This window comes from Suricata suricatta, chromosome 13, assembly GCF_006229205.1.
Source record: "Suricata suricatta isolate VVHF042 chromosome 13, meerkat_22Aug2017_6uvM2_HiC, whole genome shotgun sequence".
Classification (NCBI taxonomy): Eukaryota; Metazoa; Chordata; class Mammalia; order Carnivora; family Herpestidae; genus Suricata; species Suricata suricatta.
The window spans coordinates 10,562,086-10,589,301 of NC_043712.1; the positions used below are offsets into that span (position 1 = coordinate 10,562,086).

Sequence of the window (27,216 nt, forward strand, 5' to 3'; positions counted from 1 at the left end):
TTTTATCTGTTTATTTTTGAGAGAGAGTGGGGGCAGGAAGAGAGATGCAGAGTGCAAGTTGGGGAGGGGCAGAGAGAGAGGGTGACACAGAATTCAAAGGAGGTTCTGGGCTCTGAGCTGTCAGCACAGAACCCAACAGGGGGCTGGAACTCAAACTGTGAGATCATGACTTGAGCCAAAGTTGGACGCCTAACCAACTGATCCACCAGCCTCCCCACTTTGTTTCTTTTTAAAATAAAAAAATTTTTTTTAATGTTTTATTTTTGAGAGAGAGAGAGCATGCACACACATTGGGGGAGGGGCAGAGCTAGAGGGAGACCTAGAATCCCAAGCAGGCTCCAGGCTCTGAGCTGTCAGCACAGAGTCCATCAGGGGTTGGATTCACAAACTGCAAGATCATGACCTGAGCCAAATTCAGCTGTTTAACTGACTAAGTCACCCAGGTGCTCTTCTTCTCTTCTTTAAGTTTGAGAGAGAGAGAGTGAGCAAGCGAGTGAGAGAACAGGTATACAAGTTGAGGAGGAACTGAGAAAGAGGGAGAGAGAGAGAGAGAGAATCCCAAGTAGTTTCTGCACTGTCAGCACAGAGCCTGATGGGGGGCTCGATCCCATGAACTATGAGATCGTGACCTAAACTGAAGTCAAGAGTCGGATGCTTAACTGACTGACTCACCTAGGTGCCCCAAGCATCTTTATTTTGAATGCATTTGGCGGTCTTGGAGGGTTATATTTTTGTCTTTATTTACTAAACTGTGTTGTGGCATGTAGAGCTTAGCATAGTAGTTAAGAGCATGAACTCTGAAGCCAAAATGCTTGGGTTCTGGGTCCCAGCTTCTTCATTTCCTAAATGTGTGACCTCAGGTGCTTGAACCTATCTCTACCTTAGTTTCTTCACTGGTAAATTGCATAATCAACAAACCTATCTTATATGTTTGTTTTGTTTGCATATATGCTTTTTGAGCTACTTTTTTTCCTAAAGGTATGAAACCCTGTTTCAGAGGAAATATTTAAAATTTAGAATTAAAAGCAGTAAAAGTAGATCTATGTGATGGGTCCCTTCCCTTCCCCCTATGGCCTCTGAGACATGTCTGCCCTACACTGAAAACCACTGTCCTAGAAAAGTACCATCTTTCACTTAAGTATTTGTTGAATTGATATTCAGGACAAATAACTTACGAAAATTGGGAAATTAGCATTTTTATTAATCTAAATATTTCAATAAAAAATCATGAGCCTTCATATAACTAAAATATAACTTTGTATTTAACAAAAAAGATTTTGCAATTTTTAAAAAAGTTTATTTACTTTGAGAGAGGGAGAGAGAGCATGAGCGGAGGAGGAACAGAAAGGGAGAGAGAGAGAATCCCAAGCAGGCTGCACACTACCAGCACAGAGCCCCACACAGGGCTCAAACTCATGAACCTGAGATCATGATGTGAGCCGAAGTCGGATGCTTAACTGACTGAGCCACTCAGGTGCCCCTGCAAATCTTTTTGATTTAGAATGCTAGAGCTACAAGATGTCAGAACTGGAAGAGATCTTACTTAGTGATCTATTTATAGATAGGGAAATTGGATTCTGCAGAGGGAGGTCTTTGAAGCTATGCTATAGCCAGCCCCCGTGTGCGCATGTTTTAGACCTTCTGGCCCACTGTTGTCTCTCGTTTCTTGCTCAAAGGCACAGCCAGTTCATTGCCAGAAGCAGGGTAAGCAGATAGTTTTCACCATTCCAGGATGGGATACAGGAGTCCCGTGTGTTACACCTCTTGCTGTTTTACAGTATGTGTTCTTGGCTGTAATGTTGACTTTGCTCTGAAAGTTTACTTGGTGAGTCTATGGATTGTTTTTTTGTTTTTCCTGTTAGTCTTAGAGCTCTCAGAGTACCTAAGGGTTGGGACTTGGACTGATGAGGCATTCCAAGATGACTTTCCTTATATTGATAAGTTTTAATAGCTGTGATTAATTGCTATCTATCCATAAATCTAGAATATAGGTAAACTATCAGAAACAAAGATGTTCTAAATTAAAAATGGGTATTATTATTTACCTGGGTGAGTAAGCAGACCCACGGTAGCTGAAAATCATAAGGAAAATTGAAGTTGTTTTCCTCTCTGTTAATACTCTTTATGTTAAGGAAACGGCAGGCACTTGAATGTGTGTCCATGACTGGTTAGGCAGAGCCTGCACACTCTGGAACACTCACTCGGCAACTAAAGTTCCACAATGAGGCTCTCAAAACATTTTGATAGTGTTTAGGCTTTTCTGTCTCTCAGGGATCATGTAGACTCTTGTGTTGGATTTTCTGTCTCCCTTATGCTTTCATTTTTAAGCACTGCTATTTATTTAAGTAGGTCTGGGTATGCACCAGAATCACCTGGGGAACTTAAAGATTTTGGGAGGACCCCACTGTAGACCCTCTGAACCAGAACCTCTGGGACCTGGGAATCTGTATTTCCAAAAAGTTTCCTCAGGTGATTTTTTTCAAACAGTTCACTGACCGAAGTTCTAGAACGGTCATATAACTGATGCCAGCTCTGAGATTTCATTCTGGATTCTTAGGAGAGAGAATTTGACTCAACTTATTCTCAGTCCTTGTCCATCTATATTTCTAAGGGAATGGTCCTATATTTTGCTTCTTAGTGATGGATGAATTTATAGCAGTTTTCAAGCTGTCTTCCCATAGAACTTTGGTATTCCATTAGTTCAATTAAAATTGAATGATGCTGGATATTTTTCCCCAGGTCTGTCTCTGTTTTTGTGCCACACACACACACACACACACACACACACACACACAGACACGTAAATGGACAGAATATTTCCATTTTAAGTAAACATTTCTGTTGAACAGAAATAATTTTTATATAATCAAACCCATCCGTTTTTCACATTATGGTTCTTTAAAGTTTATTTTAATTATTCAACCATATGGGATTGAACTCATGACCCAATATCAAGTCACATGCTCTTGTGACTGAGCCAGCCAGGCACCCCTGGTTTGTACTTTTGAACTCTCCTGTCCTTAGCTATCCAGATCTATGGTTTTGGCTTTGGACACTATCAGAGAAGGAGTTCAAGGAAAAAGTCCTAGAAGGAAATTAGATGGAAATAGAAGAGTTGTAGATGAAAGAGAGAGAATGAAATTATCTTAATTTCAGTTCCAAATTCCTTCCTACATAGATGGTCATGTCTGCAAATAGGAAAAAATTGACTTCTTCCTTTTCAATCCATCTGCCTTTTATTTTTCTTGCCTTATTGCCCTGGCTGGGCTGTCTAGTACAATGGTGAAGTGGTGTGGGTGGACATCCTTGGCTTTTTTCCAACCCTGGAAGGAAGATGTTTAGTATTTCACCATTAAGTATAATGTTAACTATAGGTTTTTCATAGAGGTTCTTTATTAGGTTGAGGAAGATTGCTTCTATCCTTAGTTTTCTGAATTTTTATCATGAATGTGTATTAAAATTTATGAGATGCTTTTTCTGCATTAATTGATGTAATTATGGTTTTTCTTCTTTAGCCTGTTAAGATGGGATAGACTGTATCAACTGGTTTATCAATATCGAGCCAGCCTTACATCCTTGGAATAAACTCTACTTAGTCATGGTGTATCTTGTTGAACTCTATTTGCTATTTGCAACTATTTTGGTGAGGATTATTTTTTGTCTGTATTTGGGAATATATTGACCTATTGTGTGTATGTGTAGAGTTTATATTTTTGGTACCGTCTTTGTCTGGTTTTGGTATTATAGTAATACTGGCTTTGTAAAATGAGTCGAAGTGTTTCCTCTTGTCTTCTGGGAGATACTGTATAGAATTGGAATTCTTTTTTTCTTAATTGAGGTATTTTTATTTTATGTACAATGAGTTAGTATTAAGGTAGGTATCTTGGATATTTGCAGTTAAGGTATCTGGGTTATCTGTAGTAAGGTAGGCATCTTGGAAGACCCATTCAGGGAAGTTCATTTAACTCAGCGTAATGAAGCACATATCCTTCATGTACTGATGGAAACACTGGTGGTGCGCATTGAGGCCTTATTTCCAGATCAGACTGTGCCAATTTGCGTGGATGCGGCAAGGATGAGAACCCTGGCCAGATTTCCCTGGATGGCTCCAGTAGACCTACTGGTGACCCATCTTGCTCTCTTGGGTGCAATGAGGCAAAAGGTAGAATTGGTATTAATTCTTTAAATGTTTGGTAGGTTTCTCCAGTGAAACCATCTGCATCTATTGAGATGATCATTTGACTTTTCTTATTTCGTTCCTATAGTACCATTTCTGATGCTCGTTATATATTGGTATAGATCCATATTTCCATCTGGCATCATTTCTGCTTGAAGGGCTTCTAACATTCCTTGTAGTGTAGGTCTGCTGGTGATGAATTCTTTCAGCATTTGCAAGGTCTGAAAAATCTTTATTTTGCCTTCACTTTTGAAATATTCTCTGGGAATAGAATTCGAGGTTGTCAGTTTCTTTCTTTCTGTACTTAAAAGATGCTGCTCTACTGTTCATTCATTTGCCTTGTTTCTGACAAGAAATCTGTCATTCTAATTCTTGTTCCTGTGAATGTAACGTGTGTTTTTTGTTCTACTTTTAAGATTTTCTCTTTATTACTGATTTTGAACAATTTGGTTATGATGTGCCTTAGATTTCTTTCTGTTTCTTGTGCTTGAAGTTTGTTGAGCTTTTTGGATTTGTGCTTTTATAGTTTTCATCAAATTTAGAAATTTTTTGAGCATTATTTACTTAAAATAGTTTTTCTGCCTTTTCTTCACCTTTGGGGATTCCAATTACTGATATATTAGGCTGTGTGACATTGTTCCATAGGTCAGTGATGCTCTGGGTTTGTTAGTTTGTGGCCCCCCCCCCCCCCCCCGTATCTTTCATCTTGGATACATTCTAAGTCTTCAAGTTCACTAATCTTTTCCTCTGCAGTGTTTACTCTGCAGTTAATTCCATTTGGTGGATTTTTCATTGTAGTTTTTATTTCTAGAAATTCAGTTGGGTCTTTTTTGAATATCCTATGTCTCTTAATTTTGTCACCGCTTGGAATACAGTTAGAACAACAGTTTGAATGTCCTGTCTTCTGATTTTAACATCTGTGTCAGTTCTCGGATGGCCTCAATTTTTCTCTGAGCTATGGGTCATATATTCCTGATTCTATGTATGTCTGGTAATTTTTTATTGACTGCCAGGCATTGTGTATTTAATTTTGATGGGTGTGGGGTATTTTTGTCTTCTTCTGACTATTCTTGGACTTAAGGCAGTGGTTGGAGGCAATCAAAGGCTCCTCTCATTTGTTTTGGATCTCTCAAGGGATTGCTGTGCTTTGCTGCCTGATATCTTGAAAAACATTGTTTCATATATTTCATTAGTTGGGTGTGAAAGAGTTTGATCCTTCTGTGTCTTTAAGATTTGTTAGGTGGGTCTGAAGCAGTATTCAACCTAGGGCCAATTATTCCCCATTACTAAGGGAATGCCTTTCTCTATCCAATGCAGTATAAATTGTGAGCTTTTCCACCTTGGCTTGGTTTTTTAAGTTTTTTATTTGGTTTTAAACAACCAAAATCTTAACAGAAAGTTGGTAGCACAATATAAAGAACTTTAAAACAAAACAAAACAAAACAAAACAAAACAATTTTAAGTGAGGTGCTGGTCTGATGCCCCCTGAATACTTCAGTGGGCTTTTCTTACAAACAAGGACATGCTCCTATAAAACCAGAATCTAAACATCAAAATCAGGAGATTAACATTGATGCATTACTATATCGTATCCTTAGACCCCAAATTTCAGTAATTCCAACAACATTACTTATTATAGTAACAAGATCCAGTTCAGAATCACACGTTACATTTAGTTATCATGTCTCTCTCTCTGTTTCCATCAGTCCAGAAGAACTCTTTAGTCTTTTCTTGATTTTCATCACCTTGATACTTCCAAAGATGACAGGCCAAACATTTTTTTAGAAGATCTCTCAGTTTGAATTTCATTGTCTGAGGTTTCTTAAGATTAGATTCTGGTCAAGCATCTTTGGCAGGAATATCATGGAAACAATGCCAGTTTTCCCATTGTTTTCTAGCAGTTTGTCTCATTACTTATGTTGATCACTTTAATGAGTTGATTAAGGTAGTTTTTGCTAAACTTCTACCCTGAAAACACACTCTTTTCCCTCTTGCAATTAGTATTTTGTGGAAAGGTACTTTGAAACTATGTAAATGTTCTGTTTCTCATTCAGTTTTCAACCTGTTCACTTATTTATGTCAATGTGGACTCATGGTTTCCTATTTTATTTGATCGGTTAGTAATCTGTTAACGTCATTATTGAATTTGATCCTCAAATTACCCAGATCTGGCCAATGGGAGCCTTTTCAAGCTTGTCTTTTTGACACTTCCTATCATTCTTTGAGTACTTCTTTGCTTTCTGACACAAGAAGATGTTCCAGGCTTGTCTTGTACTTTCTCTGCCCTAGCCCCTGAGTCAGTTATTTCCCCAAGGAGCTCTGGTTCCTTTTAAAGAAGAATCGTATTTAGCACATAACATCTGGGTACTAGGTACATTCATTGCTCGCTCTGGCGGTGTTGCTGCTTCCAGGATTAGCCAGGAAATCTGTGTATGTTCAAAAGTCACATTACAGGGGCGCCTGGGTGGCTCAGTTAGTTAAGCTTCCGACTTCAGTTCAGGTCATGATCTCACTCTTGTGAGTTTGAGCCCCATGTCAGGCTCTGTGCTGACAGTTCGGAACCTGGAGCCTGCTTCAGGTTCTGTGTCTCCCTCTCTCTCTGCCCCTCCCCTTCTTGCATTCTGTGTCTGTCTCTTTCTCTCTTTCAAAAATAAACAAACATTAAAAGAAACTGCCCTTATAAGAAAAAGTTAGATTACATTTACATTTTATTTCCTTATGTATATATTTATTGAAAACTTTGAGTTCACAGTAATGCCTCCAATTCAAACCCAACTCTGTAGAACTCAGTTTCTTGTTTACTTCACTTGTGTGAAAGCAGGCCCTCCTTACTGGTCTTGGGTTTTAATGAGGCACATTTCCCCTTCACCTCTACCTCATGTGGATGCTCTCCTCTTTGACCTTGCTTTCCTAGGATCATGGTACTTACTCTGGTGGTTTGAAATGCTGCTGCCCTCCTCGCTGCCCTGTGGGTACCTTGCTTGGACTCTGATGCCCCATCATGCTGAGAAAGCTGACCCAACCCCACGTGGCCAATCTCTTCATACCTACCCAGGCTTCCACACCCCACTCTAGGGTGCCCTTGTGCTTGGACATGCTCCTCACCCACTTGGGTTCTGACACCCATGTACCTCTGTGCAGTACACTCCTCACTCCACTTGTGTTTCAATATCCTAGGCCTGGTTGCTGCTGTGTGTGAACACATTTCTCCCTCCACTCAAGTTCTGGCTCCCCATGCCAGGCTGCTCCCCACTGAGTGAGTGTATTCCTTATCCACTTGGGTTTTGCATTGTATCGCCAGGCCACCCCTTGGTGTGGATGTCCTCCTACACCCTGCTCATGTTTTGACAGCCCTTGTCAGGGTCTTTGAGGGACATTTTCCTCACTGTGTTCAGGCTCTGACACCCCACACTGGGCCACTGCCCACATGGACAGCTACCTTGCTTTGTCTAGGTAGCACTAAACTGTTCAGAAAGAGCAGAGGAAATGCTAGGGAAAGGGAGGCTCTTAGATATTTTTTAAGAACAGAAGTTTAATAATAATAGACATGATCTTTGCACATGTTATAAATGTGGTTGAGGACTCTATATTTCACACTGCAGCTCAGCACGGCAGAGAATTTCTTAAAACTGTATGGAGTATTGTACATGGCCAAGGGGTATGCAGACACTGTTTTTCTTCATGGAATGCAGCTAAATTTCTTCCATTTGCTTGCTTTGCTCATAGTGGCATGAGAACCTCTCCATAGGCATATATGGAAAAGTAAAACTTTGTAAGTCCTCGCGCAGCAGGATCTGTGTATCTTTATTAATCTGATCCTGAGAGCATTATTAGAAATGAAAAGTTAAGTGTAAAATCTTGAAACAACTTGTTTGTATAATTGTACTTGTTTGTACAACTAAGTTAATCATTTTCTAACAAGTCTCGACAATGACTGCATTCTTCTATGGAGGTGTTAACTTGTTATGGGTTAGAAAAAGCACCCTTTGATACAGCATTTTTGGTCTGGAAAAACGGCTTTAATTTCAGAGTTCACTGAAACAAATGGAGACTTGTTGGAAATGTTAACACTACCCTTTTGCTTGTTTGTCTGGCTTAAAGGAATCAATGTTTAGTAGGTGAAGTTTGCTAGCATGTTCTGAAATGTATACAGTTTCTCTTGACTACGTTGTCAACTTTAAGACAGTTCAGCTGTTATGAATTTTGAACTATAGCTCAGCCTCCTCAGCATATAGGTTCGTAACTAAAGAAACAGTGTGATGACGTCAGATCATGAATCTGTAGAGACTAGGCTGCTATTTTGCTTGATAGACACTAGATACTAGCTGGTGTGAAGATTGATGGCTGTGAAATGGGTGAGGGGTCCTAAGGCTGTGTTGCGGTTTGTCACTGAAAGGGATGGGGGCCTTGCATTATGGCGTGGTTACCATATGCAGTGAAGATTCATTTTGTGAGGAGTTAGTGTTATATTTTTCTCCTAAACTCATAATATGTTGTAATTGAAGAAAAGTAGATCCTAATTGAAAGCTGATGATCCAGCAGAGTGATCAATAGCATAATACTCTAAAACAACAAGAACAACAAAACCCCATTAAGCTTTCCTGCTGCCTGAATATTGTCAAAGCCTTTGTCTGTTTTTTGACTTCAAGCTGAGTGTACTTAATCATTTTGAGAACATGGCCCTGAGCACTGAGCCTGGCCCTTCTAGTGAATCACTGAGAATTGTGGTCAGAATAGTGGTATTGAATAGCAATGCTCTCTTGGCTTACTTTCAGGCTTCATTCTCCCAGAAGCAAGAACTGAACAGACCTCCCTTCTTTCAAACACATTTTGGCTGTTTGTGTGTCATTTTTCTGTATTTAAGAGCCAAGGCTGTTGTCAGCAGGTGTGACTTACTGATACCTTTGACTCCAAAGAAAAATCTCTTTAAAGAGTAACAGTCATGTGTAAGCAGTGTGTATTAATAAATTAGCTCCTGTCAGAGAAAGAGAGAGAGAAGCAGTTATTGGGAGCTGGAAGCCACATGTCAGGTGTTGGAGGAAGACTCATTTGCCAAACAGTTACTATGGCAGGTGTCAGACGAGGGTTATGAGAAGACAGTCGGTGCCCTCATGGAGCTGCCAGTCTAGTGCAGAAGGTGATATTTAATCAGAGGTCATGGGTGGTTCTCCACGATGGCGCAGAGCCTGCTTAGGATTCTGCCCCTCACCTGCTTGTATGCATGCTCTCTGTCTCTGTCTCTCTCTCTCTAAATAAATAAATAATCTTAAAAAAACTAAAGCCCCTTGGGTAATTGTAATTGCATCAGGTTTGAATGTGGTAAGAACAGCAAGAGCCAAGGAAGCACAGGGAGCCCTGGAAGTGAAGAGGAGGGAGGGCCTCTTAACAGTCTGGGCTATGGGTGTGGGGGTTGAGAAAGGCTTCCCATAAAAGAGGAAGTGCCTAGCCGAGGCTTGATGAGTGAGTTTGTCTAGTCAAAAGACTGGAATTCCAGACTATTCCTTGGAGAAGAGCACCGGAATGATGTTGAGTGGTAAAGGGGTTAGATCATCCTTCAGATGATCCATTTGATCTGCTGCTCCCTTGCTTTGACTTCAGTTAGTTTATTCTGAGTGTCAGTACCTCCTCTTTAAATGGGTCAGCAGCACATGCAGGGTGGTTGAAGGTTAAAGAGGTAAGGCACGTAAAGTGCTTAGTGTCATGCCTGGCACGCAGAAACAGTCAGTAGTGGAAGTAGTATGGTAATGATGTCACGAGAGAACCAGAACCTGGTTTGTTCAGTCGGCTGCACGTAGTTCTGTACAGTCAGATGTTCGGGTACAAGACTGCAGGAGGTGAGGGTGCGTGGCAAAAAAAAAAAAAGTTGCTTGGCAGGTGGGCAGGGTTCCAGATCATTGAGGTATACGATGTAAGGCAAATAATAGTGGGATATCATGGCAGAAGCAGGACATTTCCATGGTAATATGTTAAGCTAGATCATGAAGTGTTCTGGGAAAACTTGGGTCCATATTGGAAAATTGGCTCTGAATATGGTATTCTCAGCATCATTACGTGTACTGAATTAGCAGTGAGTGTTAATAGGACAGAAATAGGATTTTCGGTTCCTTTAGCCAAGTAGTTAAAAATATTGAGCATCTTGAAGAGTAATGGAGGAAATCAGCAGTCTCAAGGTAGTCCCAGAGACTCTCTGGAGATTGTTGTAGGCTTAGTTGTTTATAGGCTTAATGAAAATATTAAGAGTCTCTTTGCCATTTGCATTTAGAAGAGACACTTTTAAATTTGTTTTTTGATTTGCAGAGAAATAGAAAATGCTTCCATCTGCATTGGCTTCACTGGCCCCTTAAAATAACTTATGTATATTTGTTGGTGTGTTATATAACTTGTCACAACATTAGTCACCACTGCTTCCATAAGGCAACATGTAAGTGATCATGGATAAGCATGACTATAACTTATAATTATAGTCCAATTTGTTCTTAGTGTTTTAGTCAGCTCTTTGCTTTCTCCCTTTTTTTTTTTTTTTTAAAGAAACTGTCATAATCTTTGGCTCCGTGTACTAGAACTCTGGCAGCTATTTGAACAGAGTGAAAAACTTAGGTAGTTTTATTATCATTCATTAGAATGAAGCAGTAATAACCATGGTTAGCAGTAGAAGAGGAGAAAGCTTCAGCGCTTCTACAAATGCTGTTTTTCTTTGAAATCTATTTTATTGCAAAAGCACAGTGGAAATGATGGATTCTTGAGGTATACTTAGGTTTTTTTTTTATGTTGTATGTACTAAATTATTTGGAAGAAGAATTCCATTTAACTAGATCAGTGGTTCATTCTTAAAGTGGGGTCACTAGTCCACAGCATCACTATTACCTGTTAGTAAGCAAATACTTGAGTACTTGTTAGAAATGCTTATTCTTGGGTCCTACCCTCCTCCACTTGGGCCCCCCCCCCCCCCCCCCCCCCCCCCCCCCCCCCCGCCAACTCTGGAGTGGGACTGGAAATCTCTCTCTTCACATGCTAAAGTTTGGGAATCACAGAAGTATATAATCACTCCTGTCATTTATTGAAATCTTTCAGACCCCAGGAAGGCTAGTCTGTACTTCCTTCATTTCTTCTACTCAATGTTTGATTCTGGCTATGTGCCAAGCACTGTCTGGGTACCTGGGAAACACTAGTGGGTATGACAGATGACATCCTTGCTCTCCCACAGTTTACATTCAGAGGAGGGAGATGGACAGTGACCTAGATTGTGATAAGATACGCTGTGGAAAATTAAAATCAGCTGGTAAAGGATGTGTTGGGGGAAGGTCTTTCTGAGGAGGTCAAGTAGAAGGTGAGATTTGAAAGACAGGAAGGGTCCCCCATGTGAAGACCAGTGCAAAGACTGTAGATAGGAATGAGTTTGGTGTTTGAGGAGCTGAAAGAAGGCCTGTGTGGCTGGAGTGCGGTGAGCAAGGGGGAGATGTCTGAAACGAAGTTGGAGAGATAGAGGCCAGATCACGCAGACCCTTGTAAGGACTTTTCCCCCCTCCTCAGTTTTTTTTTCTATTAGAGAGAGAGAGTGAGAGAGAGAGAGAAAGCGAGTATGAGAGCACAAGTGGGGGGAAAGGGGCAGACGGGGAGAGAGAGAGACTCTTAAGCAGACTCCATGCACAGTACCACAAGTAGCTTGATCCCAGGACTCTTCGACCTGAGCTAAAGTCAGGAGTTGGATGCTTAAGAGACTGAATCACCCAGGTGCCCCATTTTTTAAAAATTAGGACAAAATACATATAAAATTGACCATCTTCACTATTTTATAGTGTACAGTTCAGTGGTTTTAACTATGTATTGCGCAGCCATCCCCATCATCTATCCCAAGAATTAAGACTTGACTTTGACTTTGTGTGAGATGGAACACTTTGGGGAGGTTTTGAGCAGAGGCCTGACATAGACTGACCTTTGCAATAAATGGATTATTGGCCACTAAGTTGAAATCTGACTGAAGGCGGGCAAGAGAGGAAGCAGGAAGGTCAGTCAGTCAGGAGAGTGTTAATCACAGTTATTGAGGTGAGATGATGGTGACATGGAAGCCTAGTAGTAGGGTTGGGGATGCTGAGAAGCATTCAGATTCTGGGTATATTTTGATGATCAAACGAACAGTATTTGCTGATTGTGGCATGTAAATGATTGTGACATATAAAACAGAGGAGTCAAAGATGCTCCCAAGTATTGTTTGGTCTGAATAATTGGTGGATTTCAAGTGACACAGATTTGAGGAAAAAAAGCACCATTTGTCAAATTAGAAATGCTTCTTGTTGGTCCAAGTGGGGATGTTGAGAAGGCAGTTGAAAAAGGGAGTCGAGTTGGGGAAGGTTGGAGATGTGACTTTGGGGCTTTTCAGCATTTGCACGGTAATTAAAGCTGTGAGGCTGAATGAGATTATCCTAAGTACTGAGTGGAGGCCAGGAGAGGTCCAGGACTGAATTCGAGGGTAGGAGAGCTTACAGGAGAAGGAATTAGCAACGTAGCAGCCCAGCCGGTAAGGGAGGAAGGGAACCAATAGAGTGCTATCCTGGAAGGCCAGGAGAAGAAAGTGTTTTAAGGAGGGAACAGTCGATCAACTGTGTCAAATGCTGCTGGGAGATTAAGACAAACCTTGCAAATTGGCCATTTCCGCACATTTTAGCAACGTGGAGGTCGTTGGTAATTCTAAATAGTTGCGGTGTCATGATGGGCCCAGGAGCGGGGTTGAAGCGCATTAGAGAAAGGGAGGAGAAGCAGCAGAGACAGTGGGTATAGACATTAGCACAGTCTTCATTTAGGTAGTAGGTCTGTACAAAATGCCTCAACCTAGTGGCACAGGATAATGTATCAGAGCTCCGGTGTTTAAACATTTGGTATGTATATGCATTATTTGTTATTTTAATTTTCCAAATGAAATTTTGAGGTGAAATTCAGCCAGTTGCAAAATAGACTTAAGAAAGCTTTGTTTAGGTTTTAGAAGGAATCTTCCTGATGTTCTTTAGATGACCTAAGAACATTCCTTTTCTTTCATCAAACACTCCACTTTGGGATCCTTTGAATGAAAGGGATGTTTCCATATGACATTTTCCACATTGTTTGGTCGCCGAAGGATGCTGACCTTGTAGAGCTTTTTGTACCCTTCTGCTGGGGAAAAAAAGCACAAAAAAATTTTAAGGCTTTTTTATTTTTAAATTTCATTTAGTTTTTAGTGTTTGTTTATTTTAGAGAGAGAGAGAGCAAGCATGAGCAGGGAGGGCAGAGAGAGTGGGAGATGCAGAATCTGAAGCAGGCTCCAGGCTCTGAGCTGTCAGCACAGAGCTGGACATGGGGCTCGAACTCATGACCACAAGATTATGACCTGAGCCAAAGTCGGACACTTAATCCACTTAGCCACCCAAGGGCCCCTTCAGGCTCTTTTAAAACTTCAGTTTACTTTGTTTTATTTAGCTTTTTAAATAAAATAGTCTGCTTTACTGTCTGATTTTAAAATTATGTTTGACAATGTATACTTAAATACCCTGAGCTTTAGAGAGTGAACTCTTTTCACTGTAGGTACTTATTTTATTTAAAGCAAAAGCTTAAGTTTCTCTTTAGTGAAGGAAGAATGATCCTTACAAGATAGCTAAATAGACCCTTGATTGACAAAATACACAGTTTTTTTACTCCAAAGGAAGGAGAGGGGAGTATTAACATATTTTACTCAATCTAAGGTGGCATTATTTGTAAAATACACTGTTACATGTATTATGTAAGAAAAAAAAATGCTGCCGTTTAGCATTGTAAGATTGTGAGAGGTGTGGAAATGTGAGGGAGAAGTTGATCCAGAATCGGTGGAGCACAGAATTTGTGCGCCAGGAGTGTGAATTCGGATTCTGGCTGTTTCTGACCGGCAAATCACATAGAATCTCTGCCCTCAGGCTCCTCACCTGTATGGTGAGGATAATCATAACTGATCCACCTGCCCTCATAGGAGTATAATGAGGTTGAAATGAGATGAATGAGAGTTATTGTGAAAAGTGAAATATACTGAACAAATTCAAAGTATTTATTTGATTGAAATTAACCATTAGAACTGTCCAGGTGACTCAGTTTCTTCTCTGAGCCTTGTGGTCAGGTGTAAAATACAATTCAGTTATAGACATTTGAAAGTATAACATTGTCTTCTGAACGATTTTCAGTCAATCTGGAATTCAGACAATCTGAATTTGTTAATCATTTCTAAAATGTTAATTAAAATGTTTGTAATGTTTATTTTTGAGAGGGGGGAGGGAGAGAGAGAGAGAGAGAGAGAGAGAGAGAGAGAGAATTGGCTTCAGGCCCCAGGCCCCAAGCTGTCAGCACAGAGCCCGAAGTGAGGCTCAAACTCACAGACCTCACAGACCAGGAGATCATGACCTGAGCTTAAGTTGGATGCTCAATGGACTGAGCCACCCATGTGCCCCTTAAATGTTTGTTTATTTATTTTGACAGAGGGAGGGAGGGAGGGAGTGAGAGAGAGAGAGAGACAGAGAGTGCACGCACCCCTGGGAGCCAGTGGGGGAGGGGCAGGGAGCGAGAATCCCAAGCAGCGTGGAGGCTCTATCTCATGAGCTGTTAGAGAACATGACCGGAGCCAAAACAAGAGTGGACACTTAACTCAGCAACCCAAGCGCCCCAATCTGGAAATACCTTTTTACTGTAGTTTCAGAATCAAAGAGAAGATTCAAAGGTAGTATAATCTAGTGTTCTCATCATTCAGAATTAACAACTGTTAATATTCTGTTAGTGCTGCGATCTTTTTCAAACTTATTATCAAATATTTGACATAAAGAGGTAAAAGGATATAATAATGAACATTCATATATTTGACATTGCCAATGCAGGTGAAGCCCACTATGTGGGAATGGTATTTTTAAGTTTTATTTATTTATTTTGAGAGAGAGAGGGAGGGAGAGAGCGTGCATGAGCATGGGAGAAGTAGAGAGAGGGAGAGAGAATCCTAAGCAGGTTCCACGCTGCCAGTGTGGAGCCCGACGCACGGCTTGAACTCACAAACTGCGAGATCATGACCTGAGGCCAGAACCAAGAACTGGACGCTTAACCAACTGAGCCACCCAGGCACCCTGGGAATGGTATCTTTTATTTAGATTAGCATCTTGTCTTCATATTAGCCTAGTGGTTTAGGGTACTGTTTCTCTTATTTCAGACCTTATAACTTAAAATAAGCAAGTTGACTGCATCGTCTGTATTTTGTCCTGGAATATGTGGGAGAAGCTACTTTGTGTTAGTGGTGCCTCAGTTTGAGTTTCCTCACAGTTCTACCTCTGGCTTTGGAGATGCAGCTGTGTAAATTCAAAATATGACATCTATGGAATTATGATAATGGCTGGCCTATTATTTGCCTGGCATTGAACCCAGACAGTTTTTGTGTGTTTTGTTCAAGTTTCACAATAATTCTTCTGTTTGGGTATTGTCATTTTATAGATGAGGAAGGCATGGCTCAGAGAAGTTGAGGACTTTGGCCAAAGCTCCTCAGCTGTTAAGTTGTGGAGCTAATGATTTTACTTAAGGTCTGCTTTATACCATAGCCCACACATTCTGTCCCCTGCTGCCTCAATCCTTGTCAGTAATCATGATCTGTTTCTTTTGTAGGCAGAACCCAGAGACCACGTTTGAAGTGTATGTTGAAGTGGCCTATCCTAGGACGGGTGGCACTCTTTCAGGTATTTGCATGTGTGACTATGATACGTTTATTGTATGAGAGTTGTGCATGTGGGATATGCGAATATTCTAAACAGCGATTTATCTTTAAATAGGTTTAATTGATTTGTCCTTTTATTTGTACCCACATCATCCCAAGGAATGGAGAATAAGCACCGTGAACAATTTAGAGTCCCTGCTAGAGTGGGGTCAAAGTATGGTTCTTTTCATTGTAACCACTGGGTTTCAGTTTGTAACTTTCACAGATGCCTGGAAGTCAGCTGTTTAATATGAAATATTATCACCTGGCTAATGAGGAAGGCTAAGAATTAAGTTACAAAATAATATAAAGAGCAATCTCTGCCACTAAACTGGAAGGAGGTATTTGAAATGGATTTAATGTAGTTTAAGTTGTAGGTCTGCTGGTAAGAGAAGATTGAAAATTAGTTGGAGGAAATACCTCCTCTGGCTTCAGTTTTGGAATAATTTGGAAGCGTATTCCTGGAGAAACAGGGTCTTGCTAAAGTCAGAGTATCTTGCAAAGGCTGATTATATTACTTTTCAACCTAAAATCTTTCTTGGTTAATGAGGAAAAAAATAACCTTCTAACCTAGTGCTGTTTTTCTTGGTGAGTAAGAGAGTGATGCATTTGCCAGAGGGATGTCAGGGAGCAGCTCTTGGTCCGTGCACAGACATTGTGTTATATTACGTGGTGTTTAAGGGGAGTGAGTTTACTTGGATTAGAAACTTGGAATAATAGTGATTTTGATTGTAGTTACGCTCTTAATTGGCTATGGAAGAGTTTCAATTTCATTATATTAGACTAACACTCCTGAAACAGCTACGTTTCATTCATTCTCTGTTGTCCTATGTGCTTGATGTACGGAGTCCATCCCTACAGCCACAACCTCTAAAGAGAGTTGGGTGGCATCTTCATTATACTGATGAGAAAATGGAATCTCTGATCAAATAACTTCCCAAGATCACATAGTACTGTGTGGAATAACCAAGAGTTTCAGTTCAAGTCTTCTGTACTTTGCTCCGTTGCCTTCTTGAGGAAAGTGACTACATTGGGCATGTCTTTCCATGTCACCTGCAGGGCTTTGCAGAAGGTCACTGATACTTGTTAAAATGCATGAATTTCTCTTAATATCAAACGTGAGATTACTGTGTGCTTCACTTTCAGGGTTATCAAATGAAGGCTGTGAGCCATGGTACAAATCTGTGGTCGTTCTAGAAGCAGAACGTTAATATCCATGTCCCGTTATGCCTCTTATTCTGCAACCCGTTGCATGGGGAGGTATCCCGTAGGTGTGTCCTGAGGCACCTTCTCTGTAGGCTGACTTTACAGAGTAACTGGTTGATGATGGCTATGATTCATCAGACACATTTAAGGACAAACCTATATTTATTTCTGCAGTTGCTAATATTTCCTCTTGTAAGGTTTTGGATTTCCTCTGACCCTGAAGTTAGAATGAAAAATTTATTTTTCGAATATGAACAAAACGAGAAACGTACCAATATGATGGAAAAATGGACAAAATGCGAAGTCTTTATCTAGTCACCTAGTTCCTCTTCCCACAGACGTCTTTCTTGTTTAACCCTTTAGTGTATTTTAAAAACTTTTTATTATGAAAATATTTTAAAATATGAAAGTTATAAGAATGGTCAAGTGCATATGCCCTTTCCTTGGATTCATCAATTACCATTTTGCCATATTTGCTTTAACACTCCGTGTGTATATACGTATTATTTTTGCTGAGCCATCTGAGAATAAGTTGCAGACATAGCAACCCTTTACCCCTAAATACTTCAGAATATATCTAAGAATTTTCTTACATAACTCTAGTACAAATATTGAAATAAGAGAATTTAATGTTGATATAATATCGGTTGTCCATATTTAAATTTAATCAGTTGTCCCAATAGTATTCTTTATTAGCATTTTCCTTTCAGATCCAGAATCCCATTCAGGATCATGCAGTCCATTCAGTTTCACATGTATTTAGTTTCTTTCAGTAAAGAACAGTTTTGCAGTCTTTCTCTACCTTTTATGACAGACACATTTTGAAGAAGTTAGGTCTTTTGTTTGGCAGAAAGTCTCTAGATTTGGATCTGATCATCTCATGATGAGATTCAGGCTAAGGATTTTTGGCAGGGGTCTCTGTGTGATATTGCGTATCAGATCAGCAGGCACACAGTGTCTGTCCCATTATTTGTGGAAAGAAGCACATGAAACTTATATGTACAGTTTAACAAAAATTATCAAGTCCGTGCCCATGTTACTGCTGTCAGGCTGAGGAATGTAATGTTGCACGGGTCTAAGGAAGTACCGTTCTGGCAGGAGGAGTCCTTGCGCTGGCCCCGTGCTTCAGCGGGCCCTGCTTTGGCCGTCTTCCGTGGGGCAGAGAGTCTCTAGAGTCTTAAAGCCTGAACCCTTCCAGGCTAGACCACGGTTAAGTACCTAGGATCTCAGAATTTCTTGCCCAAATGGCCCTCAGCTTGTTTCCAGAGCCTGTGTGAGTCCCTCTCCTAGGGTAGGTCCTTCTGAGAGTGGACTGGGCTGCTGGTGAATAGAAGGGACGGCCTGAGTGTGGCTGTTTGTGAAGAGTAGGGTATGGGATGGAGCTTAGACTTGTGAATGGAGGTGCCTGCATGCTTGCGTGCAAGGTCCTTGGCAGTGTGGGATGGAGAAGGGGGTGACAAGCAGTGGGCCAGTGGCCAGTTCTCCCTGTACCACCGTGTTTCTGCACAGAACTCTAAGGAATACAAAAACTTTCTATGAATCTGGCTTTCCAGGCAATTATAAAAGGTATATTTGTCATGCTAGAAGGATACAACAGATTTTACTTAATAGTTTGTACGCTTGTTTCATGTCTTTTAAATATTTACCCTTGGGGTATGTAGGCCTCTATCTGTACTCTTGCTGAGGTCCTGTAAGTGTTGGAGGTGGGTTTGGTTGGCACCCAGAGGCGCTTCCTTTCCTTTCTCCAGAGGTTACAACTATTCTGACTTTTATGATAATCATTTCTTTGTTTTTCTTTTAGTTTTACAATATAAGAATACCTCCTTGAAGAATGTAACTTAGTGCCTGTTTCTGAATTTTATAAAATGGAATTATTCTTTGTGTAGTTTTGCTTTTCTACTGCAGGTTGTTTGTAAGGGTCCTTCATGTTGTGTGTAGCTGTAGTCATTCATTTTCATGGCTGTTAATTCGTGATAGGATTATATCCATTTTATCCATTCCACTGTTGAAAACACTTGATGTTATTTGCAGTTTTGGGTTATTACAAGCAATACTTCTGTGACCTTTCCTTATCCATGAATCATGGCACGCTTAAACATGTATTTCCTTAGGATAGATACCGTACTTGATTACTGGGTTATGCTAAACTGTTTTTCAAAATTGTGCCAGTCTCTACTCCCTCCGGCGGTGTTTGAGAGTGTGTATTGCCCTACAACTCTGTCAGTCCTTGGTACAATTAGATTTGTTGATTTTTGCCAACCTGATGGTTCTATAGCAGTATATGCTTGTTGTTTTTACTTGCATTTTCCTGATGAGTAAAGAAACCAAGCACCTTTTGTTTATTGGCCTCTTGAATAGCTTCTTTTTTTTTTTTTTAAAGTGCCTGTTCAAGTCTCTTGCTAATTTTTCTTAGTTTTCTGCCTTTTCCTCATTGATTTGTAAGATTATTTTTATATAAGGATGTATATTATCAGGTTGTATGTATTACAGATATCTTCTTCCACTGTATGGTTTGCTTTTCACTCTCTTTATGTTACCTTTGATCAAAACTTCTTGATTTTAATGTAGTACAATTGATCAATATTTTCTAGCCCTCTAGATATGAAGATGTTTTCCTCTAAGAAATTTATATATATAGTTTTGCCTTTGGGTCCTTAACCTATTAAGGATTTTAGCTTTCTTTTAGATGACTAGCTGATTTAAAAATTGGGAAAGTAGGGGGCGTCTGGGTGGCTCAGTTGGTTAAATGTCTGATTCTTGATGTCAGCTCAAGTCATGATCTCATGGTTGTGAGATGGAGTCCCATGTAGGGCTCAGGCTCGTGCTGGCTGTGGAGCCTGCTTAAGATTCTCTCTCTCCCTCTCTCTAACTCTCCCCCACTCACTTTCTCAAAAATAAATAACTTAAAAAAAAAAAGATTCTCTCCCTTCCTGTCATTCCGTCCCCCAACCCCCTTCAAATAATTGGGAAACTAATAGGGGCACCTGGCTGGCTCAGTCAGTAGAACATGTGACTCTTGCTGTCAGAGTCATGAGTTCAAGCCCCACACTGGGTAAATAAGGCTGAAATTACTGGGATACGCTAGTCCTTTACTTAAAACATTTTATGAACCAGACACGAAGTAACTGTTTGAGCTAAAGCCAACCCTTCTTAAAACATTTTAATGAAATGATCAGGAACTTACTTCTAGGAGTGCCTGATTGGGTAGAGCATGCAGCTCTTAATCTCGGGGTTGTAAGTTTGAGCCCTGCACTGGGTGTAGAGATTACTCAAAAATAAAATCATAGAAAAAAAATGATCAGGTACTTCTAAATCATACCTAAAACAAAACAAAAAAACCCAAAACAGTTCACACACACACAAAAATGACAGATGTGAGAGAGGTCAGTAAGAAAAATTATTAACTTTAAAGACAGTTCTTTTTCCCTGATTATTACCTTAATGTCTGCATTACTAAAGACATGTGTTATAAGTTCTCTGTTACTGTGCTCTGGAGAGATTCCCATGACATCCATGGAAGCGACATGTGATCTGTCAGTTTCACTTAGTGCATCAAGACCTATGACACTCACTGAATGGGACACCTTGGAAATGTTGTGCCAGTAAGATTTGGGAACACAAACTGCACTCATGGTGCTGCTTGCTTGCTTTGGGAGCTTGTGAGAGTTCCTAGTTACTCTTACCAGGGAATGAGCTGTCACTTAGTATTTGATTGGAGGTACTTTTTGTCTATTTCTACAACCTTCTTGTTTTCAATAATACTTACTGTGTGCCTTTTTCTGATATTATTTAGTACCTTATTTTTGGCCACTTGAAATGATTACAAGGAATCTCCCTTAAGATTAGTCTTTGTTCCTTGGTTCTGCATCTCTGATCTCTGCCAGAGTATCTGAGCAAACTTAGGTATAAACCTTACGCTATACAGTACTGGTGTCTGGGCATAATCTTCTCTTTGAAGTTTGTTTGCATCCCCCCAAGGGATTAATTCCCTGCTGTGAGAAGGTGGGTTAGAAAGCACTAAAACTACTTTACGGGTCTTTAATTGGAGGATTTAGTATACATTTTGTTCTATAAACTTCTGTGGGAGTTTCTTTCTTACAATTTTTCTTATACTGTGGTATGTTATATTCTCATTGTAAATAAAAAAAACTAAAAATTTTCTCAAGTTATTTGAGATTATTGACTGATTTTCCTAGTTTGTGTTTTTTTTTTCTTTTAAAATTTTTAGTGGTTTGTTTTCTTATTAGGTTTTGAATATGTATATAATTTAAATATTTCTGAAAAACTAGAGAAAAATCCTCACTCAATGGGTAAACACTATTAATGTTTTGGTATATTTATTTCCTTGTAGTTTTCTTTTGTGTGTGAGTATGAATAAAACATCTAAACTTTTCCTCTGATCTGCTGTATGTGTGTTTTCCTTGCTGTCTCCTCCAGATCGTTAAGCTTTTCTTCTGAAATTATTACTATAGCTTTGTGAAAATCCTCTCAGTTGCTATGAATTATTATATCATGTTTATGAGCAATATTAACTTGTAATAGCATCTTTAGACTGTTTCCAGAGTTCTCTTGTTGTAAATAATGCCGACAGACATTTCTGTGTACAGTGCTTGTTACTTAGGTGTGTGATTTTAAAAAGAAGCTGGAACATTTCGAGTAGAGATTTGATCTACTTTCTTCTTCGTTTTTATGCTTCTTTGGTCATGTCCCATTTTGTGTACTCCAGTTTATGCATTTGTTCAAGAGCCCACCTTTACATGGAGATCCCAGAAAACGAATAGAGTCATCTCAAGTTGTGGGAAAGCTCCCAAAGCTGAGTTTAGCTGCCTGACAGAAGGTCTCAGAAGAGGGTGCTCTTGCAAGAGGGATGAGCTGGCCTGTTCCATGATCAGATGGTAGTGGCCCTGCTGAAACTCTGGAATGCATTCCAGACACAAGTGTCTCCTTACAGCTGGCACCCCAGAACCACTCTGCTTGGGCAGCCGCTCAGCCCTGGGAGACTGGCAGCAGCATCAGGCTCTCCAGGCTGCCCGTGCCCCCACCAGCTTCCTGTCGTGTCAGCTGCCCTCCCAGCGTCCTACTGCAGTAGTCCAGGGGCCACTTGGTAAGGAGCAGTGGACAGCCCAGTTAAGACACGGTTGTGGGAACTCTGAAGGAGTTGGTGCTTTGGTTAGCTGAGGTTTGCAGCTGTAATCAGTGACATTAAAACAAACCAACAAAACCCCTGGCTTTACGGTCTCCGGTAAATATCTGTTCACGTTTCTGGATCAGCAATATCCTGAAGAACACCAAGTCTCAGCCAACCGAAGGGATTGAATGAGCCTGATCTGTTATATTCTGAATTTGAGCTTTTGCTTTGCAGGACTCATAATTCTATGAACTTTGCCTGGATCTGTGGCCCCAGTGGATTCTCAACATTGTTAGATATTTTTACAAAATTGATCTAAAAAATAACAATTTATGCTGTCTCTTTAGAAGTGGAGCAGAGGGGAAAAAAAGAAAAGCCCTTTGGGAGTTGTTTTACTTCCCATTAAAATACTAGTAGAGGTACTGACTAAATTTATTATCTTATTTCTTTTCAGTAATAAGATAATCGGAGCATTTTTAAAGAGTGGTGAAAAAGTAGCTGACTTTTATTGAGTCCTTATGAAGTCTCAGTCACTTTTCATAGTATTACTTTGTTACATCTTAACCCACCCTCTGAAGATGGGTCTTATTTTTGAGGAAACTGAGGCTCAAATTGCCCAGATTGGACAACCACCAAGTTGTAGAATCAGGATTTTAATTTCATTCTTGTAGCATCGTCCTGAAAAGTATTGGCTTATAAAACCTGCACATGTAACGATTAGGAAAACCAGGTAACGGGAGGAAAGAAAAATCAGGCTTGTACAGAAAATCAGGGAAAGGCAGTTTTCATTCATGAACTGAACAAGGATTTCTTTCTTTCTTTTTTTTTTTTTCTTTTTAAGGAGTTAGCATGATTACTTTAGCTTTTCTTTATTTTTCTTTTCTTGAATTTACCAGTGAGAATGAATCCATTTTTATGGAGTATTAAGGTATGAACCACGATTTGCAGTAATGTAGGGACAAAATGCCACTTACTCAAAAGATATGGATTCCCTAAAAATCTTTGTAATTTTTCCTAAGTACTTGACATGCTTATTGAAAAACTTCTTATTTGGGCTAGAGATGTGGAACCTCATCTCACTGTACTTTTTTTTTTTTAATTTTCATGTTTGATTTATATTTGAGAGGCAGAGAGAGACAGAGCACGAGCAGGGGAGGGACAGAGAGAGGGAGACACAGAATCTGAAGCAGGCTCCAGGCTCTGAGCTGTCAGCACAGAGCTTAACGCGGGGCTGGAGCTGGTGAAACGTGAGATCGAGACCTGAGCCAAAGTCAGATGCTTAACTGACTGAGCCACCCAGGCAGCCCTCACTGTACTTTTGAAGCTGGTTTTCAAAAGGGATACCTTTGAGAATCATAATGTGCTTATATTTTAGTATTGTTAGAATATTTCTTTAAACTATAACCGAGCCTAGTGAGAGCTCATTGTATTAAAGCTTTTGCCCACCACCTAATTAGCTGAATTATATAGGTAAGAAAAATAGGGTTCCGTGAGAGCAGAAATGGTAACTTTCTTTCGTTTTTTTTAATTTTTAATGTTTTATTTATTTTTGAGAGAGAGAGAGACAGCATGAGCAGGGGAGGATCAGAGAGATAGGGAGACACAGAATTGGAGACAGGCTTCAGGCTCTGAGCTAGCTGTCAGCACAGAGCCTGACATGGGGCTTGAACCCATGAACTGTGAGATCATTATCTGAGTCGAAGCCAGATGCTCAACTGACTGAGCCGCCCAGACGCCCCAGAAATAACTTTCTTGTACCTGTATATTCCAAAAGCCAGAAACAGTACCTGGAATATAGTAGGCCCTCAATAAGTATTGGGTAATTAATGCTTAGATATAAGAAGTGATTTGTCCAAAGGATAGAATTGGTGTGTGTGTGTGTGTTTAAGTTTGTTTATTTTGAGAGAGCTCACGTGCCTGTAGGTGGGGGAGGGACAGAGAGACAGTGAGAGAGAATCCCAAGCAGGTTCTGTGCTGTGGGCACGGAGCAGGGCTTGAACTCATGATCTGAGCTGAACTCAAGAGTCAGAAGCTCAACCCAATTGAACCATCCAGACGCCCCCCAGAGTTGGAATTTTAAGTCTAGTCTGTGTTCTTTACACAAGTTTGTGAAAACTGTCATGCAAATTATATGTGTGAGTATAGTTTAAAGCATAAGTGAAAATGCACATACCGCCACTCAAGAAATAGAACATTTTGTATCTTTGAAGCCCCTCTCAAGTTGCTTTCTTTACTGAGATACATTTTGAGTTTTACCTTAATTGTGTATGCTTGCTTGAAGCTTGTGCTTTTTATTACACTATGCTGATGCTCTAAGTTGATGATGTAGAATGACTTTGAATTGCTGTTCTTAAAGTCACAGAAAGTGAGCCATATATTTTCTTAATGTTTAGTTATTTGAAGCTGATTCCAGATTTCTTCCTAAAGTGTGCAATTTAGGGGCCATCTGGGTATAAATTACAATATAGGAGGGTTTTTGGTAATTCATGGCAGTATGATTCGTGCTGCATTGGTGGCTCCCAGCATGAGGCCTTTGGTCCTCTAGTTGGACCAGCAATTCATTGATCTACTTAACCATAGAATCCACACGAGCAGCAAGTTTGTTGATTCAGATTTTAGTTCCCTCAAAATACAGTTTGAGTCTCATTTAGTCAACAATAAAATGGAAGCCTGAATAGTACCTACTTCATTTAGTTGAAAGATCACATGGGAGTGTACCATGCATGAGATGTGGAAAATTCTTAATAAATGAGAGCTATTATTTATCACTTGTTTTAAAAGATATTTTAGAGAAGGTTTAGGTTTACTGAAAAACTGAGAGGAAGTTACAGAAGTTTCCTATATACGCCACCCCAGGCACCCACTGCCTCAGCCATTGTCAGCATGCCCTGCCGAGTGGGACATTTGTTAACTATCTAAGAACCTACAGTGACATGTAACCACCCAAGTCCATTGTTGATGTCCTGGTTTACTCTTGATGTTGTATATTCTGTGGTTTTAGAGAAATGTATAGTAACATGGGCCCATCATTACAGTATCATTCAGAGTATTTTCAATGCCGTAAAAATCCTCTGTGCTCTCCCTGTTTATCCCTTCATGCATCCCCAGCGCCTGGCTGCCACGGACCTTTTTTGTCTCCATGATTTGGCCTTTTCTAGAATGTCTTATAGCTAGAATTATGCAGTATGTAGTCTTTTCAGATGCGCTTCTTTCCCTCAGTAGTATACACTTAAGGTGATTCCAGGTCTTTTCATGGCTCCCTAGCTCCTTTCTATATAGTGTTTAATCACACTGCATTATCTGGATGTGCTGCAGTTTATTTATGCATTCACCTACTGAAAGACATCTTGGTTGCTTCCGGGTTTGGGCAATTATGAAAAAAATTGCTATAAGCATTCACATGCAGGTGTTTGGGTAGACCTAAGTTTTCAACTTCTTTGGGTAAGTGCCAAGGATGTGATTGCTGGATGGCAAAAAGTATGTTTAACTTAAAAAACTTCTTTTTTTAACATTGATTTATTTTTGAGAGACAGAGCAAGAGTGGGGGAGGGGCAGAGAGAGAGGGAGACACAGAATCTGAAGCAGGCTCCAGGCTCTGAGATGGCAGCACAGAGCCTGATGTGGGGCTTGAACTCTCGGACCACAAAATCATGACCTGAGTTGAAGTCAGAGGTTTAACACACAGAGCCACCCAGGTGTCTATGTTTAGTTTTTTTAAGAAACCGCCAACTTGTCTTTCAGAGTAGCTGTACTGTTTTGTATTCCTGCCAGCGGGGGATTAGAGTTCCTACTGCTCCACATCCTCACTGGCATTCAGTTTTGTCATTGTTCCGGATTTTGGCCGTTCTGATACGTGTGTAGTGGTGTCTTGTTTTACTTTATTTTGTTGTATTTTATTTTATTTATTAAACTTTTTTTAATGTTTATTTATTTTTGAGAGGGAGAGAGACAGAGAGCAAGCAGAGGAGGGGCAGAGAGGGAGAGACACAGAATCTGAAGCAGGCTCCAGCCTCTGAGCTGTCAGCACAGAGCCCCAATGTGGGGCTTGAACTCCCAAACCGTGAGATCATGACCTAAGCCGAAATTGGACACCTAACTGACAGGGCCACCCAGGCACACTGGTATCTTGTTTTAATTTGCAGCTCCCTGATGACACATGAGGAACATTTTTTCATGTGCTGATTTGCTATCTGTATATCTTTTTTCGTGAGGTGTCTATTAAGGTCTTTGGCTTACTTTTAAAAATTGTTTTGTTACTTAGTTTTTTGTTTTCTTTTTAAAGAGAGTGGGAATGTGCATGAGTGTGGGAGGGGAAGAGAGAGAGGGAGAGAGAGAATCATACGCAGGCTCCACACTCAGCACGGAACCTGACGCAGGGCTTGATGTCATGACCCTGAGATCATGACCTGTGCCAAAATCAGGAGTTGATCACTTAACCAACTGAGCCACCCAGGCGCCCCTCTTATTGAGTTTTAAGAGTTCTTTGTATATTTTGGATAACAGTTACCAAATGTGTCTTTTGCAAATATTTGCTCCCAGCTTGTGGCTTATCTTCTCATTCTCTTGACAGTGTCTTTGGTAGAGCAGAAGTTTCTAATTTTAATAGAAGTCCAGATTATCAGTTATTTCTTTCATGGATCATGCCTGTGGTGGTTTATCTAAAGTCTTTGACCCAGGATCATCTAGGTTTTCTCCTGTGTTATCGTTAGTAGTTTTATACTTGTGTGTTGTATGTTTTGATCTACAAACCATTTTTTAAAGACAAACTTAAAAAAAATTTTTTTTTGTTATTTTAATTTTATTTAATTTTATTTTTTTAATTTTTTTGTGTAACTTTATTATTTTTTTAGAATATAACACTATTTTTTAACATATGCAATTATTTTCCATCATTTACAATACAGTAGTTACAATGACACTCCAAATGGATAAGCAAAGTAAAAAATCAGAACCCCAACTTCTATTTCATGTAATTAGACTTATACA

At 40.0% G+C, this 27,216-nt stretch overlaps 1 protein-coding gene and 1 pseudogene across 1 annotated transcript in view; one reads left to right on the forward strand and one right to left on the reverse strand.

Moving 5' to 3' along the window:
• Nucleotides 1-3,961: 3,961 nt before the first annotated feature.
• On the reverse strand, nt 3,962-4,132 carry LOC115275841 (annotated as a pseudogene).
• An 11,682-nt stretch (nt 4,133-15,814) lies between these two features.
• Nucleotides 15,815-27,216, forward strand: part of DENND1A (DENN domain containing 1A) — a 452,638-nt gene continuing 441,236 nt past the window's right edge. The window contains exon 1 of the mRNA XM_029920022.1: nt 15,815-15,879. The gene's annotated coding sequence lies outside the window, so the exon portion shown is untranslated. The remainder of the gene's footprint in view (nt 15,880-27,216) is intronic.